We start from the raw sequence: 23,405 nt of genomic DNA, 5'->3' as shown, positions 1-23,405 counted from the left end.
GGAGGCTTGCAACAGTAACCAGACAGGCGAAGCCAAGGAGATAGAGATGCATCAGTGGGCTGCCACTCCTGGGGATCAGAGGCTGAATGAAAGGAGTCACCATGTCTCAAGAGAAGGATATCACAGGTGGGAAACACCTGGGACAGAAATAGCTGATGAGATTGAAAGAGTGTGTGTGTGTGTGTGTGTGTGTGTGTGTGTGTGTGTGTGTGTGTGTGTAATGCCTGTTGGGGAAGGATGGAGGGGAAAGGAGGGAGGGAGGGAGGAGAGAGAGAGAAGAGAGAGAGAGAGAGAGAGAGAGAGAGAGAGAGAGAGAGAGAGAGAGAGAGAGAGAGAGAAGGGATGAAATGAGATGAGTTGAGATGAGATAAGTGGAGAGTTGTGTTGTATCAATCTTGGTGAGATTTTGGCACATCAGTGTGCTCGGCCAAGGAAAATGATCCTCCCTAGGGTTGGAACAGAGTTAATTCCAACTGTGGTCCTTGATCACCCCACTTAGGGTTCCAAACATAACAACTCAGTTTTGTGCCAAGGCCTGCTGAACACAGGTTCCCCAAACCTGAGCAGTTCTCTGGTTTTAACACTTGAACTCTGACATGATTGTCCTTTAACAAGAAATAATAGTTTAAAAAAGGAAATGGAGTAGGGATAATTCTGCTTTAACATGTATGTCATCAAGAATATACAGATGCATATATACGTGAAAGAACAGAAAAGAGAAAATTCAAGTCAATTTTCTTTTGGATTAAAATGGAAAAAAACCTAACTCTCTTGAATAAATTCTGGGCATCTTTTTAAAGAAAAACATACCTCTCCATTTGAGAAATGAGGGTACTAAGACCCAGAGAGTAGTATTTGCCATCAGCTCTCCCACAAATTCATCCAACATTCAGACACAGAAAACCCACCTTCAAGCATAGGATCAATAGTCTGGAACTGGAAAGGGCCTCAGAAACCATCTAGTCCATCTCCCTAATTTCACACATAAGGAAATTAGCTCTCAGGGAGGGTGAGTGATGTCCCCAAGGAAGTGTGAGAGGTAGTATCTGAATCCAGGTCCTCTGACTCAGAGTCAAGGTGCTTCCATTAGAAAGTGGAATTTTGTTTCTGCAGGTAAGAGTTTTATATTTAAGACCTATCACTCCTCTCTCCAAGGGTTTGACCATTTTGTATTGGTCAGCCTCTCATTATCAGTGATCCAGCCATTAGAATGTGAGCTCCTTGAGGGAAGGAACTATATTCTTATGTTACATTTTTTTTAATATGCCCAGTACTTAGCACAGTGTTTGGCACATTAAGCACTTAATAAATGATTGTTGACTGATAGCATCCAAGGAATAGGGACCAGAGGGATTAAGAACCAGAACTTTGAGTCTGTAGTTTCATGTGTAACAGGCATAGGTATGTTACCATCTCTTTCTTGGGTGTGTGCTCTGGCCTGATCTTGGACCTGCCCTATGTCTACAGCTCCATATTTGTCTGTGCACTCCATAAATGGTGAAGATCATTTTTCAATATAGTTAAATGACTTGAGATTTCCCAGCACACATCTGTTTCTCAGGCAATGTATCCATAATTGTGTACTCTTACCTTTGTAGTTTACAGGACATGGGGGGGGGGGGAGTGAGAGTCACCAAGTAAGTATTGCCTGTTGGAGAATCTTTAAATGTGTGGTAAGTACCAGAAATGATTTGGTCAGCACCCTCAAGAGAAAATGACTTTGATTTTAAGATGGGGTTTTTGGTGGGCACTGCTTCATCTGGCATCAATATTCTAACTTCTTAATTCTTTGATCTTGATTCAGCATACAAGCATAAAGAGAGGAGAGAGAGAGAGAGAGAGAGAGAGAGAGAGGAGAGAGAGAGAGAGAGAGAGAGAGAGAGAGAGAAGAGAGAAGAGAGAAGAGAGAGAGAGAGAGAGAGATTCTTTTTCAAGCTCCTTAAAGTATAGAAAAGTTATTCTCCACTCATACCTCCCATATTAATCCCCCCTCCCCCCAAAGTGAATTCACTCAAATGTCATTATAGCAGTCTGGCTCCAGAGGGATAATTTGAACATCAGAACAGAGAGATAAGCAGGAGGTGTGACTCACCCAGACTGTATCCCTCCAGTTCCATAATTGGGCCAGTGAAATTTTGAAGAAGAAAGGATATGGGCTACAAGAGACAGAGGGGGTGTTGGGGGCAGGGAGTGGTACAACAGAGTTGACTTAAGCAATCCTCTTTTGGGCAAACTACCATGTTATCCGACACCCTCCATCTATTTGTGTCCAGGGTAACTGAATTCAACCAAGAGGTCACAGACTCAAGAGCTCAGGAGTCCTCTGGTGACTGGAAACAAGTTTGACAAGAAAGGAATCTGGGTGGGGTGCTGTGAGGACTCAAAGAGTGGGAGGGGGAGCCAGCTGGCATAGTCTTACTGTGGAAGGCTCTCAGGGGCCCCAGATTTCTCCAGAATTTGTACCAAACACTGTACTATCCACTAAACTTCCAGTTTAAAAGATCTGGGGACTGAGATTTGCTATCAACATAGCTTCATGGAAGTGAACAACTCATCTGTCTCTTTATATCTCCACTTCCTTTTTCTCCTTCTCCCCAGCTTCACCCATTTTTTTCTTTCTTTCCTTCTTGCTTATTTCCTTCTTTAACACTTTGCCCCACCTGTGTGCTTTTATGCTCTTTTAAAACCTTAACTCAACCCAACCTGTCCCTGATTCTTAATCTTCCTTGAGAATTAAGATTTCATATTTATTTTATGCACGCAATTTTCCATACGTGGTGTCTTTGTCATCCATTCAGGAGGCAAAGGTTAGCTACCTGTGAATCATTCATACTTGTGTTATTCAGTGTTGGTATTGAAAACAGATGTCATGTCAATTCCAATACTTAGAGAAAGCAACATAGGAAAGTTAGTCTGTCTATGAATGGAGCTCAGCCATTCATTATAAAGGAGAATAGAACTAGTGAGTATACCTAGTGTTTTAACAAAGAAGCACCGGTGGAACATGGGTGTTAGGGACAGAAGCAGCCTAAGAGCACATCCCTTCAAATCAGTCAATATTTTAATGGAATACTCCACTGAAGTACTCATCAGAATCCTCAACTTGGGATATAGGTGATCCTAACTTGTTTAAAATAAGAAATTCTTAACTTAGGGTCTGTAATATTTTTAAAAATATTTTGATAATTGAATTTAAGTATAATTGCTTTCCTTTGTAACCTTATGCATTTTTTTATGTGCTTAAAAAGATTAGTCTGACAAGGGGTCATAGGCTTCACCAGTCTACCAGAGGGGTCCATGACACAAAAAGGTGAAGAATCCCTGCTCTAAAGTTAGGTCAGCAGAGTACAAGCTCTTACCAAGTTGGAGAAGCTTCTAAGTACTGACCCTGTAATGGCTGTCTGTTGTTCTAAGAACCAAACTTATGCTAAGTTGTGAGGCAAAAGATTGATTATCAAGTGATGAATTTTCCCTTTAGAGAAGGAACACATCAATTTATTGATCACATCAGTTTCGAAGGACAGAGGTAATACATTTATTTCAAGGTAACACATTCCAATTGAAGTTTTACCCAGCTAACTTACTAGTTCCTCCTACCTTTCCAAGACTGTGGACCTATGAATATTTGTTACCTGATATATTTCAAGGAAAATACAACCATGAAAATCCTTTATAGGACTTGTTTCCTGTACCCCTCCATCTCCATTTGCCTTCACCTTTTGGAAAGCTCTGTTAGCTCATGTATTAGTCTATTAGTTATGAGTTAAACTTAGTTTAACCTGGAAAGACTTACGTGATGCGAAGTGAAGTGAGCAGAATGAGGGGAACATTACACACAATAACAGCAACATTGTTCAATAATCAACTATCGATAATTTAGCTCTTCTCAGCAATGATCCAAGACAACTCCAAAAGACTAATGAAGGAAAATGCTTTCCGCAACCAGAAAAAGAACTGATGGAGTCTGAATGCAGAATGAAACATATTATTTTCATTTTCTCTGTCATTTTTGTGGCTTTTTTCCCTTTTGGTCTGTTTCTTCTTTCACAGCACAATTAATATGGAAATACATTTTACATGATTGTGCATATATGACCTATTTAAAATTCTTATCTTTTTAGGAAGAGGGAGGGAAAGGAGGGAGAAATTTTGAAACTCAATTTTTTAGTGGGTATTAATTTTTTTTCTTTACATGTAATTGGGAAACATAAATATTACTTTTAAAAAAGAACTTGGATTAAGTATAAAATTTCTATTTACCCAATTTCTTTTGTTGATCCTTTTCTCTCCAGTATTTTCCTTCCTTCCTTCTTCTTTCCTTCCTTCTTTCTTTTCTTTCTTTTTTCTTTCTTCCCCCTGGTTCTTATTTCCCCAACCCAGAAGTCTCCCTCCTCTGAGTTCCCAGGACATGTGCCATTACCAGTCATCTGATGCATTATATTCAGCTTTGTTCATTACTTTTATAACTATTATTCTTAATATTTGTCCTATCTCTTGAAGGAAGGAATTGTATTAGTCCTTCATTCCCCTTAGTATTCCTCAGTGCATTATAGTAAGCAATGATGTGTATATTAATTGATTGCTGTGATCTAAAATAATCAAACAAATAAACCTTGAGTACCCTACTTGCATGAGGAGAAGAATTATCAGAAATTGGAATTCACTGACTTTAAAATACAAGAGTTCACTTTTATAGAACATTTTACAATTCACAAAATACTTTCTTCAGTGTCCTGGGGAGTAATCAGGGTAAGTATTATTTTCAGTAATCTACAGATGAGGGAGCTGAATCAGCAAAGCCATGCAGTTAGTGGTAGAGCAAGAACTTGAGCTTGGGTCTTATAGCTTCAAGTTCAGTGCTCTTCCCAATGCAGCATGATGAGACAATATGAATATATAAAGAGCAAAACTAGAAATCAGATATAAATACCAAGTTTCTACTGCTCCTCTTCCTTTTTCCACTTCTTTTCCTTCTCCTTCTTCCTCTCCCCTACCACCTTGACCATCACCAAAGCACTATTGGAACATTCAACAAGGTTGTGAAGCACCAAACACACTACTCTTTTTTTAGAAAAAAAATAATTTATAAATGGAAGAAAGTTATCTTTCTGAGGTAGATTTAATGCATGAGAATAGCTAAATGAGCTAAATTAAACATTCCAGTTCTATAATTCTCACATTCTAGGATTAGTAAAAAATGTCAGATTTTAAGTGCAGTTTTCATTATTATTGGAAGCTTCTACTTTCATTCTTTGTGAAATACATTAAAAATCTGCATGTATTAAAGTATACTTTCATAGTTATATAATTATGACAAGATTTTACAGAAACATTATTATGGATAGTAGGGAGCTAAACCACTTTGGTGGCATTACCAAATAAAGAATTTTTGCCCGTTTACTTTTTAGAAAAATAAAGCCCATCTTACTTTAAGGTTTATAATTATTACTCCTTTCAAGTATAATTTACTGACATTTGAACTTCACATGCACGACCTCAATAATTTATCTACCACCAAGAAGGCATCTTCTCAGATGCCACCAATGAGAGGCTAAGGATAGGAGCCCTGGGGGAATCACAGCTCTTCCCAAACCATTGGCTTTCAGTCATTATTGAAGGAAGCAACTACCATGGACCAAGAGCTGGTCATCTCCGCCAACTGCCAACCATAGGGCAGCCAAGTCAGCTTGGCTGAATACTCAAGGCACCCTGAAGGGGAGACGTGTAGAACGAAGTGTACTTTAGGTAAGTTCAACAACTACCTTGACCATCATCTCCCTTCAGACTCTGATGAAGATAGACATGAACCTAAGAATCTTTGAAACAACAATGCTTCTAGACCAGATTCAAATGTTTGAGCATCATAAACTGATATAATTTTATCACCATAAATAACATTAAAGAAGAGACATTGCCATCTGTTTTCCCTCTGCACATGGGATCTTTCCATTTACCTTACAACTGAAACCTTGCAAATGTCTTGTCTCACCATTAGAGTATGAGCTCTTTGAGACCAGAGGCCTATTTGAAGGCTCAGTGTTTTGCTCACATTAAGTACTTAATAAATAATTTATGCATCCATCCATCCATCCATCCATTCATTTAAAATATTTTAGCATTTCCCTGATTACTTATTTTTCTACTGACTGCTCTAGTCCAAGAATTATCAGACATTTTTGGTCCATAGAACATTTAGTTGCAGTATAAAGTCCTTATAAGCCACCTACCCTACATTCTTCCATTTGCAATCTGACAGCACTAACACTGCATCAGAATGAATGGGAAGGAGAGAGTAAATAGTGCTGCTTTTGATGAGACACCTCTGAGAGGTATCAGCCACTGGGAGGATGCTCAGTGGTCAAAAGACCACACTTTGAAAAACATTATTCCAGTTTATCCCATTGGTTTAGGTAGGCAGGATTCCTCTGTAGATATTATGGCAGCTGGATTATAGAGTGATTTAATTAATAAAGATTCTAGACAATTAGGAAGGTAGGAAGTTGGAAAGGCAGATTGATATGATGCTTCTGCTTAAGAAATGCTGACCTTTTACTTTAGTCTGTGTTTCCGCATTAGAAGATGCTACTCATTAAACAACAGTGAAGAAAAAAAGAAGACACATGGATCAGCATGACTTTCAAATTGACAGTGATTCTCCTTGTTAAATGAGACAATATTTGTATATAGGACTTAGCACATAGTAGGTGCTTAATAAATACTTATTTCCCTTCTTTCTCGTTATTGAAACTTGTGCTTGAGAATAACAAGGCAAGACCTAAACTCAGTTTGATTCCATGGACAATCTGATGGTGTAAGATAACAGGAAGAGCATCTTTCTTTCCTCCCTTTGAATTGCTCATATTTGTTGATGCCATAGGAATAAATGCATCACTAAATACAATACTCCAAAGCCTCTTTAGATACGTTAAGCTTTCATAGCTTGAAACATCACTAAAACTTTTAGGAAACCCTGTATATGAATATCCCATAAACTCAAATGATCAGTTATTGTGCACTATCTTCTCTCTCCTTCCTAGCTGATCCTACTTCTCAAAATAGCAACCAAACTGTTCTCTGCTGATATTTAATTAATTAGCTAAATAATCAAATAAACATTATTAAGCTCTGTGTGTGTGTGTGTGTGTGTGTGTGTGTGTGTGTGTGTGTGTGTAGGTACACTGTGATAGGAAATAGAAATAGGGGAATTTTAACAATCAGATAATATGCAGTCCCTGCTATCATAGAGCTCAAGTCTAGTAGGGCTACAAGAAATTATTGTTCAGTTATATCTGACTCTTCATGACCCCATTTGGGGTTTTCTTGGCAAAGATACTGAAGTAGTTTGCCATTTCCTTCTCCAGATCATTGTACAGTTAAGGAAAATGAGTCAAACAGGGTTAAGTGCCCAGAGTCACCATGCTAGTAAGTGTCTGAGGCCAGATTTGAACTCAAGAAGATGAGTCTTCTGATTCCAAGACTGGTGCTCTGACTTCCGCATCACCTAGCTGCCAAGGGGAAAAAATACAAATAGTTACAATACACATTATTATATAGCAAGTGAAGTAAAGTATAGCAAAACAAAATTCTGTGTAAGGTACAAGAGAGATGATTGTTTGGACCTTCGGGCAAAAGGGAAGGCTACATGTGGGTGAGGATCAGTAGAGGGAAAACAGTAATTGACATGATACTATAGACCACTGCAGACAGAATGGAGAAATAAGTAAGAAGTTGGGGAAAGAGAACATAAATTTTGCACCCAATGTATTAGTGAAGTGGGAACTCAATTATCCAGGCTTGTGCAAGTATTCTCTCTCACTGGCAAAAAAAAAAAAGAGCAATAATTACATTCTTGACTGCTATCTTTTACTTGATTATTGAGAATCTTTGAAGGAAGAAACCACTCTATGTTAGAACTCACAATAGAGTAGAAAAGCTAGGGATATCCTAATCCAAGAGATTAGGTATCTAAGAGATACCAAATGTAGAACAGTAAAAAATAAGGATCAATAGCATCTCATGGCCTAAAATTCTCAAACCCAAGGAAGATAGTCTTCAACATTTTCAACATTGAAATTCAAACCACAAGAACAAATTGTGTCAGTGATGAAGAAAGGGAGAGCTATCTAAAAAGTCTGATGGGGTGTACAGAGAATTTATAACTAATTTAATCTTTAAAATGATCATAGATACAGAACTGGAAGGGTCTTTATAAGCATTTAATTGAAGCCCCTCATTTTGTAAATGAGAAAACTGAGGCTCAGGGAGATTAAATTGTTTGTCCAACGTGCCATCGGTAGTGATTTCCTTCTACAGTTTATTTTACAGATGAGGAAACTGAGGCAAATAGGGTTAAGTGACTAACCCAGGGTCACACAGCTAGTAAGTTCTGAGGACAGATTTGAACTCAGGAAAATGAGTTTTCCTAACTCCAGGCCAGTAGTATATCCACTTCACCAATTAGCTACTGAGCATAAAGCATTAAAGTTTGGAAAAAGTGAAGAGTTGGTAGTTAATTTTAATAAAACAACAAAAGGCTTTTCTACAAAACTGTGTTTAAGGCAGTGGAAGATAAAAGAAAGGACAGAATCTGGATTCAGAATCAATGGGATCATGATAAATAGATGACAGCTATTTAATTTTTTATTTTGGTTCAGTATTTTTTCTACCTAGGAGAATAATATTTGGAATTGAAAGTTTAGAACAAAAATCTCTAATAGGGATTTGAAAACCAAGATAAATGAGATTATAAAAGAATATCTGCCCTTAATGAGTTGAGTTTATCAGGCAAACTATATCCCAAGGTATCAAAAATTTTAGGAAATAAACAGTGGAGAATGGAAGAGATACTGCAAGACCAGAGACAGGCAAATGACTTGGTTTTCAAAAAAAAAAAAGAGTTTGGATGGAGTTTGTAATCTATAGTTAGTTGAATTTTACTTCCATTCCTGGTGGGGTGGGGCAGGAATCCATATTTTATTTTTTTTTAATTTTATTAGTTTATTTTGATTTATCAACAACCACTTCCATATGCTTTTGAGTTTAAAATTTTTCTTCCCCATCCTCCCCACCACCCGCCCCAAGATGGCACACAATCTGATATAGGCTATACATTTACATTCCTATTAAACATATTTTCACATTAGTGAAGGTGCAAAGTAAAAATTAAAACCAATAGGAGGAACCATGAGAAAGAGGAAACAAAACTCAACAGAAGAGAAAAAAAATGATAGCGATTCAACTTCCATAGTTCTTTCTTTGGATGTGGATAGCATTTTCCATCACAAGGCCTCTGAAGATGTCTTAGATCCTTGTAATGCTGAGAAGGGTTAAATTTATCAGTATTAGTCATCGAACAACATGGCTGTTATTGTGTACAAAGTTCTCTTGGTTCTGCTCACTTCACTCAGCATCAGACCATACAAGTCTTTCCAGGTTTTTCTGAAGTCAACCTGTTCCTCATTTCTTATAGCACAATAGTATTCCATTACATTCATGTACCACAACTTGCTCAGCCATTCCCCAGTGATGGGCATCCTCTCAATTTCCAATTCTTTGCCACCACAGAAAGAGCTGCTATGAATATTTTTGTACATATGGGTCCCCATAATGTATTTTTAAAAGTGGTGGTTTGCAAGGAAGATTTTGCTCATAATAAATCAGCATGGTTTCACCCAAAACAGGCCATGCCAAACTAATCTCAATCCCTTTTCTTGGCAGGGTTACCAAACTGGTAGATTACGGGAACGATGTAGACATGGTTTATCTGAATTTCAGCAAAGCATTTGTCAAAATTTCTTATTATCCCAGTGGAGAAGATAGAGATATGTAGGTGGAAGGATAGTCCAGTTAGGCAGATTCTGTTCTGATTTAATACCCATTCCCAAAGAAAAGCTATTGATGGGTTGATATAGACTTGTCTTGTTTTTGTTTGTTTGTTTGTTTGTTAGTTTTTGACAAAGCCTGTGATTTAACATTGACATAGGAAGCTCCCTGTAAAGAACTTCCTCTGCCACTGGAGAGCAGCACCTTCAGTTCAGTGGCACTGGGCCTGGAGTCCAAAAGACCTAAGTTCAAATCCAACTCTGGTTAGTTTTATGACCCTGGGCAAGTCGCCTAACCTTTGTCTGCCTCAGTTTCCTCATCTGTAGAACTGGGGCAGTAATAGCACCTCCCAGAGTTGTTGTAAAGACTAAATGAGATAATATTAGTAAAGCACTTAGCTCAGTATCTGATGCATAGCAGGTATTTAATAAATGCTTGCTCCTTCCCCTTTCTCCATCCATAATTTTCCTGGATTACTGAGAGGTTAAACTTGTCCAGAATTCTACAACCAGTGTTTCGATATAAACTACTAAGGGAAACTCTACTGGAATACATCTAGGATCTATCCTGGACCCTTTGCTCTTCAACATTTTAAACATTAACCAAGCCCTAGATGGTATGCTTTTCAAACATGCAGCTGGTACAAAGCTGGGCAGGTTAATGACTATTTTGCACGATAGAGTTCAGATTGAGTAAGACCTTTCCAAGCTAGAATTATGGGTCACATCTAATAAGATGAAAACTAATATGGACAAATTCTGTGACCTCCTGTATAATTAGCTTAAAAAATGACCTGTGTTAAGTATAGGATGGGGAAGGCATGGCTACACAACACTCTGAGAAAAATGAGAATATCCTGGAGTCTTAGTGGACTGCAAGTTCAATACAGTGTGGGCTTTGGAAGAAGCCACATTTAGAATGTTGGTGAGATAAGATCTATAGTATGACTTGTCAATTGAAAAAGCTAATAAGGCTTTAGCCTTCATTGAGAGGTATTATGTCTAGCATGAGATAGATGCTTAGTCTGATCTTTTTCCTGATCAAAACATATGTAGAATAGTATATTCATCTAGGTAACACATTTTAGGCAAATGTTGACAATTTGGAAAGAAAGACAACCACAGTGGTTAGATGGATGGGATACCGTGCCATATAAGGATTGGTTGAAGAAATTGAGGTAGTCTAACCTATAAAAGAAAAGGAATGAAAATTGTTTTCAAGTATTTGAAGGGCTGTCTTGTAGAAGTAGGATCAGACTTCATCTGCTTAATCCAAGAGAACACAACAGGGATAATGGGGAGAAGCTACAGAAAGGCAGATTTGAGCTCCACGTAAGGAAAAACTTTCTAAGAATTAAAGCCATGCAAAGAAGAAAGGGTGTTTCAGGAAAAGGCATATCACCTTTCAGAAGAGGTCTTTGGATAAAGATGGGATGTCATAGAGAGAATTCCTACTCACAGATTGGACTCCATGAGTTCTAAAGTTCTGTAGTGTGTGTGTGTGTGTGTGTGTGTGTGTGTGTGTGTGTGTAGGCTGTGGGATTTATGTGTATTGGGGGGTGCATTTGATTTGGTCTTTAAAGGCTGGGTAGGAATTCAAAAGACAAAAAGTGGGAGGGTGGACATTTTAGTTCTGCGTCACCTATTGTTTGACAAGAGGTACTATCTGACCAAAAAAATCACTTCACTGATACCTCTTTTCTTCCCCATCATGCAATGTAATTCAATTAAGTAAACACGAGTTCAGCAATTATTGTATCCAAAGCAGAGATATTTTTCTCCTATGACAGTCTCTCCTTTTCTCCTTGCATGACTAATTTCTCAAATAACTTGAACTCACAAATGTCCTTCCTCATATATACACGCTTCTTTTGTTAACCTCTTTATTCTCATTCATATATTTTGCAATTAACACAATCTTTCTCCTTATCTCTCTTTCTTTTCCCTTTCTCTGTCTTCCTTTTTCTAGTCCCATCTCTTCAGTAAATTTTTTCCCTAAAAATGTGATTTTTATCATGGCTAATACATGAAGAGTATTAATGATATAGCCTATTTCAAGGGAATGGAAAAGCATTAATTTGGTCATTAACTAGAACTAGTTTCGTTAATTTCCAAAGCTCTTGAAAGTGCCCAAGAGTTCCCTTCAGATTTTCCACAAAAGTTTTCATCTACTTCTTCCTCCTCTGATGAAATTCATTTTCCCATAAATGACAGGATTTGAAATAATTACATTATTTTTCCATTTGCTTATTTTCTCTTTTGTTTACTTACTAGTATTCCAACAATATTGTTTTATGCTGCTACTCATTACAAGGTGATTATCTGGTCTATCTCTCTCTGATACTCACTCAGCTAAGGTCAGGAAAGAATAAACATAATTGAGACATAATAATGAATTCATGGCCATAGGATGGTTCCTTGTAGGAAGAAAAGGTAGCTGTGACAGTACCTTCCACTGCTTTTACTTCTGCCTCTCTCCCCACGTAGAGGTCCATAGTATTTTTTCATGTTCCTTGGAAGGCTACCAGGGAAAGAGAGTTCTTTCATTTAGTTGACCCTTATTTGCAGGGCTCAGCAGCAAATGAAAAGGCTTTTTGTTACCAGACTCTGAGAATACCTGTATATGCTCTGATAGAGGAAAGGGACCCTCAAGTGACTAGAAGCACACTCACTAAGCTGCCACATGGGTTGGTACAAAGAAAAGAATTCGTGTATACTCTAAGGACTGAATCTTTATTGGCCAGTCCTCTCTTACAGATGTATGATGCGTCCCCGTCCCCCCCCCCACCCCCGCAAGAAACCCTTACCTAACATTATTTGCTAATGAGAAGAATTCATTAAAGGGATAATCCATCTTGGACCCCATAAAAGGAAGATTAGTGATTGAGATACCTCTTACAGTATGGTAATTTCATAGCAGGGAAAATGTTGAAGATTGATGTATTAAGGAGAGCATTTTTATTAAAGAAATGATACAGAATAGAAATTTTCTAGGCTGTAAGTTCCTCAACAGTAGGGATTGTTTCCTTTTTTTTGTTTTTGTATTCTCAGGATTCCACACAATGCCTGGTTCATAGTCAGTGTTTCATATATACTTATCGATTGATTGATTGAGAGGTTGAATTAAATGGGGTGATTAAGGGAATTATTTCTTGGAGTGGGAGGGAATTTTTCATGGGTAAAGTTAGCTTAGAGAGGAGCAGAGTGGGAAAAGTGTGCCAAAGAGAAAGAAAAAAGGCACAGAAGATAATTGTCTTGATTTCTTTGTCTCTAGGAACAAGAGGTTAGACTCAATGCTCTTTTAAGGTCCCTTCTAGAGCTAATAGTCCATGACTCCAAGTCTTTCAGGGAATAACAAATAGATGAAACATCCCTGTGTTTCATATATTGGACACCTCATTTCCTGTTCTCTTTTGGGCCTAGAGTATTACTACCCAAGATGAGAATTAGGAACTCTCAGGACCAATGCAAATGGAAACTATTTATACCTCAGTAGGTCAGTTCTAGGGAGCTGTCTGGAACAAATAAACATGGAGCGACTTGTCTTGAATCAGGTAAGGATTAGCAAAGAAAGTATTTAATTCAGGTCCTCACAGTGTGGTAGTACTGTTTCCTTAAGAACAGTAAACTTGCTGAGAGAGAGACTGAGACAGAGAGAGAGATGGAGACAAAGAGAGAGAGAGAGAGAGAGAGAGAGAGAGAGAGAGAGAGAGAGAGAGAGAGAGAGAGAGAGAGAGAGCTCAACCCAGGTAACCAGTATGGTGAATACAATATGAGACATTCATTTAGTGTCTCTGAGGCACACAGTAGTGAGGGGAGAATCTGGACTACTACCCATGTGGCAACACTGACATAGGGCTAGTAGGAGGGAAAGGAGGAGGATCGAAATCTCAGAACACTCATCCCCCCACCTTCCCCTATGCACTTCTTGTCTAGGACCGTAGGACTGGCCCAGTTAATCCAGGCAGCTAGCCAGCATGGTGAATAGATAAAGCATGAGACCTGAAGTCAGGAAGACCTAAATTTAAACCATGCCTCAGACAATCTCTAGCTGTGTAACCTTGAACAAATCATTTAATCTTGCCCTGATGCAGTTTCCTCATCTGTAAAATGGGAATAATGATAGCACCTCCATCACAGGGTTGAAGTGAGGAGCAAATGTGTTGACATATGTGAAGTTCTATATAAACGCTAGTTATTATTAGTAATGAATGACATAGATAAAGGATTGTAAGGTCATAACTCCAGAGGTGGAAGGAATCTCACAGTCAGCTAGTCCAATTAAATCATCATTTAACAGAGGAGGAAACTGAGACTTGAAGAGATTAAGTGATTCACCTAAGATCACACAGGAACTATCAAGGAAGGAATTTGAAGCGAGGGCCTCTGATTATAGAAACAATGCTCTTTCCATATACTAAAAATTGTAGTTTTATGAAATATAAGAAAATTATGATAGCAATCTTTGTGTGGGCATTCTTATAGAGCTTTAGAAAAAATGCATTGATATCTTTTATTTTTACACCTCATTCATACTCACACTTCCTCCCTCACCATTGAATTCTCCTTTGTCACAAAGAAATTATTGAGCTAAATTGAACAAAATAACTTTGCCTGACATCATATGCAACATTCCATACTCACAGCCATTCACTTCTCTTTGGAGAGGAAGGAGGTGTATTTTATTACCTGTTTGCTAGGACCAATTATAATTACAGTATTTGGCTTGGAACAATTTTTTCCCCACACTTCCCCCTGTTTCACTACCTCCTGTTTCTCCCTTAACTTTTGAGCAATTTTTTCTTTAATTTTCACCTTCAAAGTAAAATCTTGTTACAAATGATATAACAGACAGATTTCCAATTTAAATGCTTTTCAACATACCTTATTGAATATATATATTTATTCAAACTTCAAGACACATACTATGCAAACTGAATCTTTCCCTCATCATGTGAAATTGTAGATGAATAGCATGAGTTGCCTTGAAATTCTAGATTTATTCATGTCAGTTTAATGACTGTGTCCCCCAGAACAGCATAAATGAAACTAGACAGTCAGTCCACATTGAATGTAAACAGAATAAAGTGGGGGTGTTAAGGACTGATTTATATTTCAACACTTGGTCAAAATATGTTGGCCACTGATTTTCACATGGCTTTGGGTCTTCCTGGGTGGGGAACAGTTATAGTAATTGGGAGCTCTTTTCTGAAGGAAAAAAAAAGTTTTGCGGTAGTATAGGTACCAACTTTTTACTTTCCCAGTGGGTGGTCCAGCACAGAATTCCCCAGTGGATAAGGCTATAGAGCTTGCCTGGGCCTCCCTTAAGCTGAAGTGTTTAAAAGATTTTCTTATGTGTAATTTAAGATGTATTCCGGGGAAATATAGACTCATATTTAACAATAAGTATTTTTGGATTTCTCCTATTAGAAAACTTGAAGAAATTCCCAGAATATTCTATAGATTAAAATTTGAACTTTTGTGTATTTTATATGAAAAAAATTCCTAATTTCTTATCAATTATTCTATTTGCAATTCTACTTTCCTTGGCTGCTCATTGTTTAGTCTTTCTTTTCTTCTTTTTACTGCCAATCCCTGCTACACTCTTGCTTGTTCTTAATTTCTAAATTTACACAAACATTTAAGATTTACTTTAAAAAGTTGGCTTTGTGCACATTCATTTATTTCCTTTCATTTCCTTTATTATTTACTGAGTATATACTAGTGCAATATAGCATTCTATGTGTTGTGGGGGACAAAAATTAAATGCTGTACTTGTCCTCAAAGAACTTAAAGTCTAGTAGGAGAGAAAAATAAATGAGATGCAAACAATTAAATAAAGGGCAAAATACAGTCAGCTCCATAAAGGAGAAACAAACAAAGTACTGTTGGAGAAAAAATAGAGGAGGAGATGGCATTTGAGTATGACTTAGAAAAATTAGTAGAATTACAATAGGTAAAAATAGGAGTAAGTATTTCAGATGGATGGGAATAAAAGGCACTGAAATGTAAAGGCATATGATGTGCTCCAATAAGGACAAGCAAAGGAAAAGAGGACAATAGTAGGAGTTAAGAATGGAAAGATAGATTGGAGCTCGATTGCAGAGGAAGAAGAAGGAGGAGAAGGAAGAGGAGGAGGAGAAGGAAGAGGAGGAGAAGAAGAAGAAGCATTTGTATAGTACTTCAAGGTTTGTGAAATGCTTTATTGCATTTTGCAGATGAAGAAACTAAGGCTGAGAGATGTTGAATGACTTGCCCAGAGTTACTCAGGTGGTAAGTGTCTCAGGCAGGATTTGAACTCAGGTCTTCCTGATTCTAAGTCTAACACTCTAAGGACTATGTAACCAGCTTCCTAAATTGAGTGTCAGGTAAAGTAGTTTAGACTTCATTCTTTAGGCACTGAGCAGCCATGGAAAGTTTTAAAAACAGAAAATGATGTGTTTGGGAAGATAGCATAATATAGTAGAAAGAAAAAGTAGAATTAGAAGATTTAGGAGACCTTAATTCCACTCCTGGTTTTGCTATTCAGCAAATGTTGTTATTCTAGGCAGTATACTTCATCTCTGAGCATCAGTTTAATCATCTGTAAAACGGAAATAATATGTTGGTACAAATTACCATTTATTCATGCCTTCTCTTTATGAGTTGCTCTTGTCCATGTCCTCCCAGAGAACTTCCATAAAGGGTTCACTTAACATGCTGGGGCTTACACAACATGTGTAAAGCACTCTGTAACTGTAAAACACATCTCAACAACAAAGGCCAGATGTCATTGTTATCAGAGTTGCACTTTAAGAAGATTAATCTGGTAGTAGCATATGAAATGGATTGTAGTAGTGTGTGATTTGAAACTGGGAATCCAATTAGGAGGTTCTTCAGTTGAAAGGGAGACAGCATGAATATTGACAATGGAAATGGAAAGGGAATGATAGATTCAAAAGAATTTGGAGTCATATGCAGTTGGCCTTGGAGAAAGGTAAAGAAGCCGAATGTCATCCCAAGGTTTTGATCTGGAACAAAGGAAGAACTAGTTGTCATTTACAATGATAGCAAGTCTATATTTGGGAGGGTCAGATTGGGAAATAAAAAAGCACTATATACTTATTTTTAAAATATGTTTTATTAATAATATTAATAATAACCTTTGTCTTTACATTACAGTCATTTCCCATTACCCTCCAGACAGGACCCTCCCCTGTGACAAAGAAAAACAATGAATTAAAACCATAATATTTTGTGTTAGTAGTCCCCCAGTTCTTGGCTGTGAGGAAGAAGCTGTATTTTATTAAACTCTTTTCCAGGATCTCTACTGGTTTTATTATTACTCAAAGTTCAACTTTTTAAAAGTGATTTTTTTGATTTATATCTTCTTGTCACTATATTGTTCTCTTGGTTCTGTTTGTTGTATTGTTTTCAATTTCATGTGTATTTCCCCAGGCTTCTTAAAATTACTCGTATTCATTATTTTTTTACTATACATGAACATGCCATTACCTTCATATTCCAATTGGGTAGTTTTTTTTTTCAGTCATTCTCCAACCAGTGTGAACACTTTGCTACCACAAAGAATGCTTCTATGCTATGAATATTTTAGTATTTAATAGACCTTTTTTCTGTGTCCAACTTCCCTGCATGATATGCTCAGAGATGAAATTGCTGGGTCAACAGATGTAGAAAATTTAGCAACATTTTAGTAACTTATGGTGTTGGCAGCATGATGCTATGATATAAATAGGAATTATATTCTCCTTCCTGGCCCCATCTTTTGTAGCCAGTGCTTTTTCTTCCTAGCCACTCCCCTAGGCATGATTTTTTTTTCTATAATCACTCACTCAGTGCCATCCCTCTGGCATGACTTAGTTTCCTTTCAAGTCAGCGAATGGAAAGAGAAAGTCACCAAGGCCCAACTAACTGTACCAGATCATACCAGCTTTCCCAACCAACGCTGCTGAGTTGTTTATCTAGAAATATCTAAATTTCGTTTCCTTTGTCTGGAGATTTGTAACATTGAATCAATAATTCTATCATTTATAGCTCTGAGCCCCTGGCCAGGAAAATTTGTCCCAGTGACTACATATCACAGCTGAAAACAATCTATTTCTTTTTCTTTCTACCAGGCATTCCTCAACCATTTATTTTCTCTCTCAGCTACATTTGAGTAATGAAACACATAAACCAGAAATATAATGTTTAACCACATTTTTTCTTAAAAAAAAAAAGAAAGACTTTAAAGGCAAGGTGAATAGGAAAGCAAAATAAACTTTAAAGAAACAATAATAGGTTTCTAGAGCAGACATACACTCTTCTGAGAAGAGAAAGGGAGAAATCACAATCCTTGGGTCTGGCTCTACACACCAGTTTGACAAAATGGGATCCACCAAAATACTCCTAGTGGTCAGAAGGTCCTGTACTACCAACCTCATTGTTTTCAGATTCACTCCTGCTTCTACAGCCATTGATTTGTGCCACTTCTGCTTTCCTTGTGTGCTAGTATCTGCTTCTTGAGCTCCTTTCCAAGGTACCTGCTCGTGTGTTTGCCTCTCGCTTCTATTTTTGTCCATAGGCTCTCCCTGAGCTGCCCTTCTTCTCACTTGGGATAAGAGAACTAATTTGTCAATCAAAGTCTAATCTTAGACAGTCATATAATCATGGCACCCCCCCCCCAGCATATAAAAGAGAGAGAACTGGGGATTTTCTACGTACTAGGGGGCGTTGGTCTCTGGCATCCTGTTACATTTGCTAAATTCCAAATTTATAGTCAGAACTGTGGGATTACGTCATAGCTCCACCATCAGGAAGTATGTGTTTCTACCTTACTCTAGCCCTTCCGATATTGTTTATCCTATCTTTTTCACCGTTGCCAATTTTCATACAGTCATATAAAATCTTGGAGCTGGTTTAATTTTTGTTTTTCTTAGTATTAGTTATTTGGAGCATATTTTCCTATGGTCATTCTTAGTTCACAAAGCTTTAGAAAACGGTTTTTGCATAACGTTTAACACATCTATTGGCTCTTAATCTTGTACGTTTATGTTAATTACCCCCCAATTTTGAATATTGCATTTTTATTGGTGGCATTTAATGCAAATAATTTCCCTTTTAAAATTTATTTTCTAATTCTGTCTTCTTTTTTGTACAAAAGGGTTTTTTTAATTTTTACATAGAATGATTGATTGTAAAAATCTTCTCTACCACTTTTTCCATTGATTTCTTCCCTTAGTCATCATGCTTGTGAAAGGTACCTGATCTTGTTCTCTCTCTCTCTCGCTCTCTCTCTCTCTCTCTCTCTCTCTCTCTCTCTCTCTCTCTCTCTCCTTTCTCTCTAAGCCTCTTTATATATGCACATATGTATATATGTATATGTATATATATAAATTTCCTTGATTTTTTTATATTGTCCACCTATCTACCTATCTATCTACCTATCTATCTATCTATCTATCTATCATCTGTCTATACAGATATACATATACATACACATATACATACCATACTCCCTCTTCATGACAAGGATCAGAGAATTAAGTTGAAAGAACTGGAAACTGCCTTGGATGAGAAAGCACAGGTATGATGCCATAGCAAAGAGCCTTGAGAAGAAAAAAAGTGAGGGGGAGGGGAGATAGCACGAGGGCATTGGAAACCTAGGAGAAATGAGAGACTAGAGGGTTGGACCCAAAGTCAGAATGACCTGAGTTGAAATCTGAACTTTGACACTATCTAGTTGTATGACCAATGGGTAAGTCACTTACCCTCCATTTTGCTTCAGTTTCCCCAACTGTAAAATATGATAATAATAGGGCCAGCATCCCAGGGTTAATGTAAAGGTCAAAAGATATAATAATTGTAAATCACTTAGTACAGTGCCTAGCACATAGTAAGTGCTGTATAAATGTTAGCTATTGTTATTATTAGTCAATCAACCAACAAATATTTACTGAGTGCTTGGTAGGTACATAAGGCTGTGCAGAGAAGAAGCAGTAACACGGGAGACAAGCTCCTACTCAAGCTTATAAGGTCAAGAGAAACTGAAAAGGGAGGGAAAACAGCAGCAAAGACAAATTTTGCCTGCTTTCCACTTCTACCTAGGCCTGGTCCTATGTGCAACCTTGGCAAGCAAGTTTTCCATCAATCAACAAACATTATCAAGAGCTTACTATGTGCCAGAGTCTGGACTAAGTGCTGGGGATGTAAAGAAAGGTAAAAATAGTCTCTCCCTTCTAAAGGCTTATATTCTACCAAAATTCCAATTCTCATTATAATGTCCTCTTAAGTTCCCAATTGAAAAAAAAATGAAGACAATTTTTAAATTTTTATTAGTGGCTCTTCAAGAGTACTGGGTAGATCAATTAAGGCTTATAGAATATTTGCATTTCCTGTAGGAAAGTACAGATGCCCCCATGCTAAAAGCAGAAGGTGGGACCAGAGTGGTTTGGCAAAGTTGTATCCTTATTTATATTTGGTACAGGAACAGGGATTCAACCTGTGATTTCATGGATAAAGGGAACACCTAGGGAAGGAAATTTTCTTTACTTTAGGTCAGTATTTTCTCTATAGCTTATAGTAAAGAGAGAACTGGGACTTTACACAACTCTGCCCAGGGTCACACAGCCAATATGGGTCAAAGGTGATACTTGAGATCAGGTCTTCCTGACCAGTTCTCTATGTACTACACTATATGGTCTAGCATTTGGCATCTGACATGAGTTTAATATATATGTGTTCTCCAGCCGTAATAGGGGATTAGCCAATGAGGCCTCAGTCCTGGAAGCAGGCTCATCAAATGCATGCCAGTTTCTTTTTACACTCATTATTTCTATACATCGTACATTCTATACATATGTGTGTGTATGTATACAAATACACATGTATGTATACAAATACAATACATGTATACAAATACATGCATATAGAGAGAGCGGTCTGGTTATATGTATATGCTCATGCATGTATATGTATATGTGTGTGTGTGTCTGTATGTATACACACTTTATCAGCCCTGTGCTTTCATTATGATAGACATCTAAAAGAGAAATTCCTATACCTACGCATATTGACACGAACCTTGCAACTTAGTATTCTACAGAGCTGCCTAGGAATAAAGAGAAGTTAAATGACTTGGCCAGGCTCACCCAGAGTGTATGTGCCTGAGGTGGGACTTGAACACAGTCTTCCTGATTTCTCTGTCCCCATGTGCCCTTTTAAGATCTACTATATTCATAGCATGCTTGGTATCTTTCTTTCCTAGGAAAAGAAGGCCACTTTGGGGTACATAATAGATTTATTACAATTCTTCACTATGCTAAAATCAATTTTTGTTTTTGTTTTCAGTTAAATTAATATTCGAGGTTGCACCATAAAAGGTGCTTTTTAGGAGAACACTTTCCTTTCCAGGGCCACTGAACCTCTTATTTGGTTTAAGGTTCAAAATGACCCCTCGGGAAGGTTGATATTTCTTTTCTAAAGCTAAGATCTACAGATGGAGTTTCCTTTTAAAGTCTGAAGGATAGCGGATCAGTATGATTTATAAGGTTTAAAATTAACTACGCACACCACAAAGTACAAAGTAGAGGTGTGTAAATCATTTTCTCTGGTGTCACAAACAGCTCTGTACAGGACATCTCAGTATGTACTTGTGAAGTTTGCCTAAAAAAATACATTAAAAGCCATGCGTCCCAAGTTCTGAAGCCTTTTTCCCCCAACATCATTGCTAGAAAGTCCCATTAGGCAATTTTGCTGCAATATATAGAAATTAAGTGATTGAACAAAAGTCACACAATGAATTACTGGCAGAACATAGCACCAAACTGAAGTCTATTGACTCTTCCCAATGCTGTTTTAGATGTCTAGTAAATTTTCCTTTCATAATGTAATTTCAAAAGATGAAATTATCTCTAAGCTTTCTATAGCAAAAATTCATACTTAGGAACAACCCCTAAGATCACATTTACAATGGCAAAACTGACTTTGAAACATAAATGTGAAAGATGAATGCAAAATATAAAGGCACAATATTTTACCAGATTTTCTTTTAAGTTTAAATAAGTCATCCTTTCTCAGGTTCCCTATCTGTAAACAATATTTTTCTAGCTCACAGAAGAATGTTATAGCAAGCAATGAATTCATATTTGCGTGATAAGTTTTGAAAATGAAAAGTGTGGGGATGTGAGTAATCTGCAGAAGAAACATTTACTTTTCACAATTGTTTGTATGTATTAATCTTGTAGTTTTTTTTTCTCCCATTAGGGGCAAAAATATATTTTTTAAAAATTCCATTTCAGAGGAACAAATATTCATTTTGAGGCATTATCAGTGGTCGAAATTTACTTAACACCTTTCCAAGCCAATATAATCATATAAAAGACCATTCTATCATTTCTACCTGAGAAAATGTACGGATCCAGAATCTTCTCTTGTTTCCATTATCTTTTCAGCCAATCTAATATGGTGTTTTCTCTTGTTATTGTGCACATTTGCTATTGCCAGTACTGGTTAAATAGAAGGATATACGAGGATGTATTTAGAAGGACTTCAGCATATTAACATGAGCAAAACGTAGGCAGCATGCTAAGATTTTAGACAGTTGTTCAAACAAAATTCTTAAGCTCTTTGCTTTATAACTGAAGAGGAATGTCTGTTCCTGAACTCCTTGGAAAACATATTCCTGGGCTGTGGTTCTTCCCCCAGTCTCTGGGATCGACTGGGATTAACATTTGTAAACGGCAAACACACCAAGAGCCAAGGGCCAAGGGCTTTCTAATCAGGTATAGATTCTTTTCTCTTTCTTTCTTTCTTTTTTCTTTCTTTCTTTCTTTCTTTCTTTCTTTCTTTCTTTCTTTCTTTCTTTCTTTCTTTCTTTCTTTCTTTCTTTCTTTCTTTCTTTCTTTCTTTCTTTTTTCTTTCTTTTCTTCCTTCCTTCATTTCTTTCTTTCTTTCTCTCTTTCTTTCTTTCCTTACTCCCTTCCCTCCCTCCTTCCCTCCTTCCTTTCCTTAATGTTTATCCAAAAGGGAAGCTAGTACCCAAGCTTGACATATGCTTCAAGTAATTCAACAAAGTCAGTTTGAGATTGAAATCTGAAAGGTTTGAAGCAAAGTATAGCCTCAATAAATATTTGATAAATGCTTATTTGTTTGTTTCTGTTTAGATGGCTCTTTGTTCAAGTTTTTCCACTGGGTATCTTGTGCAGAGCATTAAATATTCCAAAGTAATTGAAAAATGAATTAGTAAATTTCAACCTACTTTCTAGGAAAGCAAAGTGCTTTTAAATAAATCCTCTGTTAAATTGATCAATTTGAGAAATACATTCAGCTTTTAGGGGGTCATATAAGGCTGCTTAAGGCTAAATAAAAATGTAGGAAATACCATCATCCCCTGTGTTCTTTAAATATGGACTGTAATTCTTGATTTTTATGTAATTGTAAACTTTGCATTATGGAAACTAACCCTAAAACTGCTAAGGGGAAGTAAATATTAAATTACGCTGTTCGCTTGACTGATTTTCTGCCAATTCAAAGAACAGTTCTGCAAGAACTCTTTCCACTGGTACATAGGCACATATAACAGTGAAAGGTAAAAGTCCAACTTCC

The sequence above is a fragment of the Phascolarctos cinereus genome, unplaced genomic scaffold (assembly GCF_003287225.1).
Source record: "Phascolarctos cinereus isolate Bilbo 61053 unplaced genomic scaffold, phaCin_HiC Scaffold_9;HRSCAF=440, whole genome shotgun sequence".
In the NCBI taxonomy this organism is placed as follows: Eukaryota; Metazoa; Chordata; class Mammalia; order Diprotodontia; family Phascolarctidae; genus Phascolarctos; species Phascolarctos cinereus.
Note: the sequence above shows the minus strand (reverse complement) of the source record.